Here is a 6,678-nt window from a genome sequence, read left to right as displayed (position 1 = left end):
CCCCCCTTCAATTCTCTGGATGATCGCTTTATCCCTCCCCACACCACGTGGCTGGCAGGGATCTTCCCTGATACCAGCCACGTGGTGTGGGGAGGGATAAAGCGATCATCCAGAGAATTGAAGGGGGGGGTGGTTAGTTTGTTTTCTGCTGCTGAAGGTTAACAGGAAAACCGCAGCACTCAACGGGCTTTGCTTGGTATGTGGGAAAGGAGGGCGAAGAAGCCTAAAGACAATGGCTTACCATGGCCGCATGCAAGCCGAATTCTGTTGCCTGGACCTGCGTCTGTGATCTCTAGCAGCAAAGCCACAAGCACTCAATATTAAGAGGTAAAATGCGACCTTGCACAGAAATCACATGTGCTATGTAATGTGAATAGTGTTGATCACCGTGAAAGAGTATAAGTATTGTTCTGCAAAATGTACCTTTTTAAAAAATTCTCTCCTTTTTTCCCTCCCTCCAGCAGCTGCAAATTCTTCAAGCCTCCCACCTCCGTCCCGAAGGCTATCTCCGATAAGGCGTCGGAAAAAAGACGCAATACGAGATGTTCGCAGAAATCATGGAATCCACCCGCAGTGACAGAGCTCATCTGAATGAGTGGAAGGACACGGTTTCAAAGTATAGGAAAGAAGCCAGTGAACGTGAGGACAGGAGGGACCAACGTGAGGACAGGAGGGACGCTCGAGATGAGAGGTGGCGGCAGGAAGATCAGAAGAGGCAGGATGTAACGCTAGGGCTGCTGCGTGAGCAAACAGATATGCTCCGGCGTCTGGTGGAGCTTCAGGAACGGCAGCAGGATAACAATGCCGCTACAGCCCCTGTATAACCCCCCCCTCCCCGCTCCTCACATGTTCCATAGCCTCCTCACCCAGACGTATAAGAACATGGGGGGAGGGAGGGAGGCTCCATACACCCTCCCATTCCACCCCAGTGGACAGCCCAAGCAAAAGGCTGTCATTTTTTTTAACCTTTTTTTTTTAGTGGCCTTTTCCTTCCTGATGATCCTCCTCCCAAACCCCACCCAGGTTCTCTCCCTCTTTTTATAATCAATTAATAAAGAATAAATGATTTTTAAACGATAGTGACTTTTTATTTCCTTTGAAAGCAACCTGGGGGAAGGGGGAGGGTGGGTTCCTTACAGAGAATGAGTCAATAAAGGGGGCGGGTTTTCATGAAGGAGAAACAAACAGAAATTTCACACTGTAGCCTGGCCAGTCATGAAACTGGTTTTCAAAGCTTCTCTGATGCACAGTGCTTCCTGGTGTGCGCATAATCAGCAGCCAGGCGATTTGCCTCAGCCTCCTACCCCGCCATAAAGGTCTCCCCCTTTCTTTCACAGAGATTGTGGAGCACACAGCAAGCAGAAATAACAATGGGGAGATTGGTTTGGCTGAGGTCTGAGCGAGTCAGTAACAATTGCCAGTGACCTTTTAAACGGCCAAATGCACATTCTACCACCATTCTGCACTTGCTCAGCCTGTAGTTGAACAGCTCCTGACTACTGTCCAGGCTGCCTGTGTATGGCTTCATGAGCCATGGCATTAAGGGGTAGGCTGGGTCCCCAAGAATAACTACTGGCATTTCAACATCCCCAACAGTTATTTTCTGGTCCGGGAAGTAAGTCCCTTGCTGCAGCCGTTTAAACAGAGTAGTGTTCCTGAAGACACGAGCATCATGAACCCTTCCCAGCCAGCCCACGTTGATGTTGGTGAAATGTCCCTTGTGATCCACAAGTGCTTGCAGCACCATTGAAAAGTACCCCTTGAGGTTTATGTACTGGGTACCCTGGTGCTCCGGTGCCAAGATAGGGATGTGGGTTCCATCTATCGCCCCACCACAGTTAGGGAATCCCATTGCAGCAAAGCCATCCACTATGACCTGCACATTTCCCAGAGTCACTACCTTTTGTAGCAGCACCTGAGTGATTACTTTGGCTACTTGCATCACAGCAGCGCCCACAGTAGATTTGCCCACTCCAAATTGATTCCCGACTGACCGGTAGCTGTCTGGGGTTGCAAGCTTCCACAGGGCTATCGCCACTCGCTTCTCAACTGTGAGGGCTGCTCTCATCTTGGTATTCTGGTGTTTCAGGGCAGGGGACAGCAAGTCACAAAGTTCCATGAAAGTGCCCTTACACATGCGAAAGTTTCTCAGCCACTGGGAATTGTCCCACACCTGCAACACTACGCGGTCCCACCAGTCTGTGCTTGTTTCCCGGGCCCAGAATCGGCGTTCCATGGATAAAACCTGCCCCATTAACAACATGATCTCCAAAACACCGGGGCCTGCGGTTTGAGAGAATTCTGTGTCCATGTCCATGTCCTCATCACGCTTGTCGCTGCGCTGCCATCGCCGCCGCCTCCTCGCCTCGTTTTTCTGGTCCTGGCTCAGCATAAACTACACGAGAACGCGCGAGGTGTTTACAATGTTCATGATTGCTGTCTTGAGCTGAGCGGGCTCCATGCTTGCCGTGGTATGGAGTCTGCAGTGTTCACCCAGGAAAAAAGGTATGAAATGGTTGTCTGCCGTTGCTTTCATGGAGGGAGGGGTGAGGCTGTACCCAGAACCACCTGCGACAATGTTTTTTGCCCCATCAGGCACTGGGAGCTCAACCCAGAATTCCAATGGGCGGCGGAGATTGTGGGAACTATGGGATAGCTACCCACAGTGCAACGCTCCAGAAATCGACACTAGCCCCGGTACATGGACACACACCGCCGAATTAATGTGCTTAGTGTGGCCGCATACATTCGACTTTATACAATCTGTTTCCAAAATTCGAATTATATAAATTTGGATTAATCCTGTAGTGTAGACATACCCTTACTGTTTAGACAAGAAAAATAGTGGAAGAAAGAACATATTCCTATTTTAACAGATGGGGGAACTGAAACATAGAGAGAGAAAATGAATTTCCCCAAGGTCCGATGAATACTAATTGCACAGGAAACTCAAGGCTGATCTCCAGAGTCACAATCCAATGTTTTAATCACAAATCTCTGTCCCAAACAGTTTACAGTCAGGAAATAAGCTTGTCTCTGTGACTCTCCATGCATGGAAAATTCTTGAGCTGTGAGACTGACTTTCTCAGTTCCAAGAGAGAGATGTCCATGGCAGCTAAAGTATGGACAGCTCTTCGCTGCTTTGTGGGCAGAGTTCTATGCAGCTTACTCTGTAGCTCTTTCTGAAAAGATCTTACAGATGGAAAACTCTGATTAAGTTATTTGAGGGGAAGGGGGACAAGAAAGAATGAGGGTTACAACAATATGATTAAGTGGTCCTCAATTCAGATGTGCACATCCTGGTGGGGGCTCAGTTTTGTTATGTGTTGGGGAAGTCAGGAGCAGTAGTAAAGATGGGAGTTCATTAGATCATGGTTGAGGTTTTAGCTGTTGGCACTGTGAGGGAAGGATCATATCCTCAAAACAGAATAAAGAGTAAAGGCAAGATTTGTACACAGACTATTGGGAGCAATTCGAGATGACTACCTGGCTGAGTCTGTGTGACTGGGAATAAGGTGCTGTTTTCAATGGTAACAGAGGAGGAAGAAGAAAATGTTGCAGGGAGGGATGTTAGAGACAAGGTGGCTCATATAATATCTTTTATTGGACCAACCTTCAGTGGGGGGGGAAGAAATTTTACACTATCAGAAGCTGGATTTCTTGTGAGATACTTTTGGAAAAGTTGAAAACTAAGCTCTAGCAGAAAACAACATGCATAGGTGGTTTCTAGGACTACACATTTAGTAGTATGTAGCTGTGTAGTAAACATTTGAATGCTTATTAACCGGTGTGATTTCTTACATGATCATTTTTACATAATCTGAATTTCTGTCTGGATGAAAGAATGTTTCATTTGAGGACCAATCAGACCTTTGATCTGAAAATAGAAACAAACTGGAATGGGACTGGAGGACCAGAGAGTAAATTTGTATAGCCCTTTTAGCAAAATTATTAAATTAATCCTGTGTAGCAAAACATAACTATTAGCATGCTTGGCACTTGTTCAAAACACAGACAGTCCTTGCCTGCAGATCTTGCAGTCTGAAAAACGAAGACAAATGCGGAGACATGAAAAATGGAAACCAATTTAAATTCTTTTTATATTTGGGAAAGTGAAAGCATAATAGCAGGATAGATTAACATAGGTGGGCCTATTAAATGAGGTTTCAAGAAGGATAAGAATGAGAATTATTATGTAAGTAATATTTTTTTAGAGGTGATCCTTATAAAATGGATAAAATGTTCATCAGGATTTGAAACTTTTTTTTAAAAGAAGCGTGGGGGGGGGGATCCTTTCTCTTGAATCTTGCATATTAGTGGTGAAAGAAACAGGCTGGTTGTTGCAGATGCCAATGTACAGAGCAGTGAACAGCCCAATTTCTGGATTATTTCATGCTCTCGCTGAAGGATTTTTTTAAAAAAAAACCACCCAGATTTGTATTAAACTATAGTTTCTTCATGCTAAGGTCTAGAGATCTGTTTTACTGGCTACTTCAACCTGCTTGCAATTTGGGGGCAAAATGAGACCTGACAGCTGGGGAATGCCCCACCCCTGAAGTTCTCTCCAGTTATTTTTCCTGTCTCCACGGTGGCAGGTAGCTTTATCAACCCTCCTTGCTGCAAAGATTTTTGTGAGAAATTCCAAACTCAGATCTGCTAGTAGCCTACTGGGTGTCCTTGGAGAATCAGAGACAAGTAGAGCAGGGCCCAGTCTGAAACATCGAAAGTTCCTAAAGGAGGATTGTCTTCAAAGTATGTCCATCTTCCCATCCTCAGACGAGTATGTTTTGCAGATGAATGGCAGCCTTTTTTTTTTTTTTTTTTTCCCAATCTGATCTTACATGTGCTCTCAGGGTCTATCTCCAGGATCATGGGAACAATAGTACTGGCTTTAGGGAAGAAGAAAATTCATCTCTCTTCCTGAACAATCTTTCTGATCAGGGTTTTGTACAGAGAGAAAGCTGAAGCAAACACACAGTAATACAGTTACTGGAGTATCCTGGATTCAGGACAAACAATGGGGCCAGGGAAATCAGAGGCCTGGAGTGAGGACAAATACTATCAAATACTGTACAAAGGCTCATGATCTCAGATGAATGTTAACAAGATGACCATAATGGAAAACAAGTGATTTCACATAAGCAAAATTCAATTATTAGTGGAGCCTACTGAGAATTCTGAGCCCTCGTACAGGCATGCTTCAGTGATCCGAAGTACATCTAATACCCAATAATGTTGGGTATCCACCTCCTCATCTCATCCATTTACAGAGAACTATTTCCAACTGTATATTCTCTGCTTTCGCAACTGGTGAATGCAGAGAATCAGATTTATTTTTTAAAGGGATCTTCCTGAGTCAGTTCAGGGAATGGGTACTAAAAAGAGAGAGAGCACAGCAGCCACCCACTGGAACACTGATTCCTGGAGGTCTCCGTGCACTGATCCTTCCATGGATAACAAACTGGTTCTAAAGCTTGTCTCTCTCGCCAACAGAAGTTGGTACAATAAAAGATATGACCTCACTCACCTTGTCTCTCTAATATCCTGGGCCTGACACAGCTACACTACATACTGTTCTGGTTGTGACAGTCAACGTGTCTGATGGGGTCTTCGCAACTAGGAAGAATATGATCAGTCCTACCCTAGAGAGATGCTTCTGTCTTGGGAAAAGCAGTTTCCTATCTCTATATACACTCCCCACCAGCAGGGAGTAGAACACTAAGATTAGCAGAGTGGCTCCTACACCCAGAAATATCTCATGTATAGTAAGTCACAGGGTTGGGCTGCTGATCAACCTTTTGCATCTGAAAACAATAAATATGTCTATGTGCCGTATGGTATGTGAGGTGGTGAATGACCACTAGCAAAGCTTGGTGTGGTCCCTGCTATATGTCTTCCCACCTTTTCCACTGACAATACAAAAGATAGCAATAAGAGAACAGCAGTGAAACTATTTATGCCTTTCTGGCTGAAGTGACTACGGATCTCAAATTTGATTAACTTAGCACTGGCTCTTCAGCTGTTTCTGTCTCCCAGAGGAGGTCTGCTACTGCAAACCCAATCCACCATCAGGGATCAGACCGATTTAAAGGGAACATTTGGAAGAAGTGATTATTACTCTCATGGACCCCAAAAGAGAAGTCATCAAATAGAATTTATTCTATTGGCTGGTGCAAAGTCCGTAGTTTAACTATCATGTTAAACGAGTGAAATACAGTATAGCCTTGAGCTCCAACAGGAAGGCTTCATTATGGGTGCATAGTAGTGTCCAAGCAAAAAGGTCAAGCAATATGATGTTCTGAGCATATTCAAGAAAAGGATGTTTTGTACACATCCCAACATTAAATATTTCCTTAGGACAACAACCCTTATTCCAACCCTGCAGGATCACAGAGCATAACCTTGGAACCTCATTCTGCTCCTTACAGCACTATGCAGATGGAACCCCTGCTTTATACTTCCTATCCAAAAGAAGATGGCTAATATCTCCAATCGGATAAGTTCCTGGAAGGTGGAAGCTTTCTCTAGCGAGAGCCACTATTATACTTTGAATTCAGACAGACAGACAGACAGATGGCCCTCAGGGGGAGGGATAGCTCAATGGTTTAAGCATTAGCCTGCTAAACCCAGGGTTGTGAGTTCAATCCTTGAGGGGGCCACTTAGGGATCTGGGTCAAA

The sequence above is a fragment of the Trachemys scripta genome, chromosome 1 (assembly GCF_013100865.1).
Source record: "Trachemys scripta elegans isolate TJP31775 chromosome 1, CAS_Tse_1.0, whole genome shotgun sequence".
In the NCBI taxonomy this organism is placed as follows: domain Eukaryota; kingdom Metazoa; phylum Chordata; order Testudines; family Emydidae; genus Trachemys; species Trachemys scripta.
The sequence above is the reverse complement of the archived record's forward strand: the minus strand, read 5'-3'. Positions refer to the sequence as shown.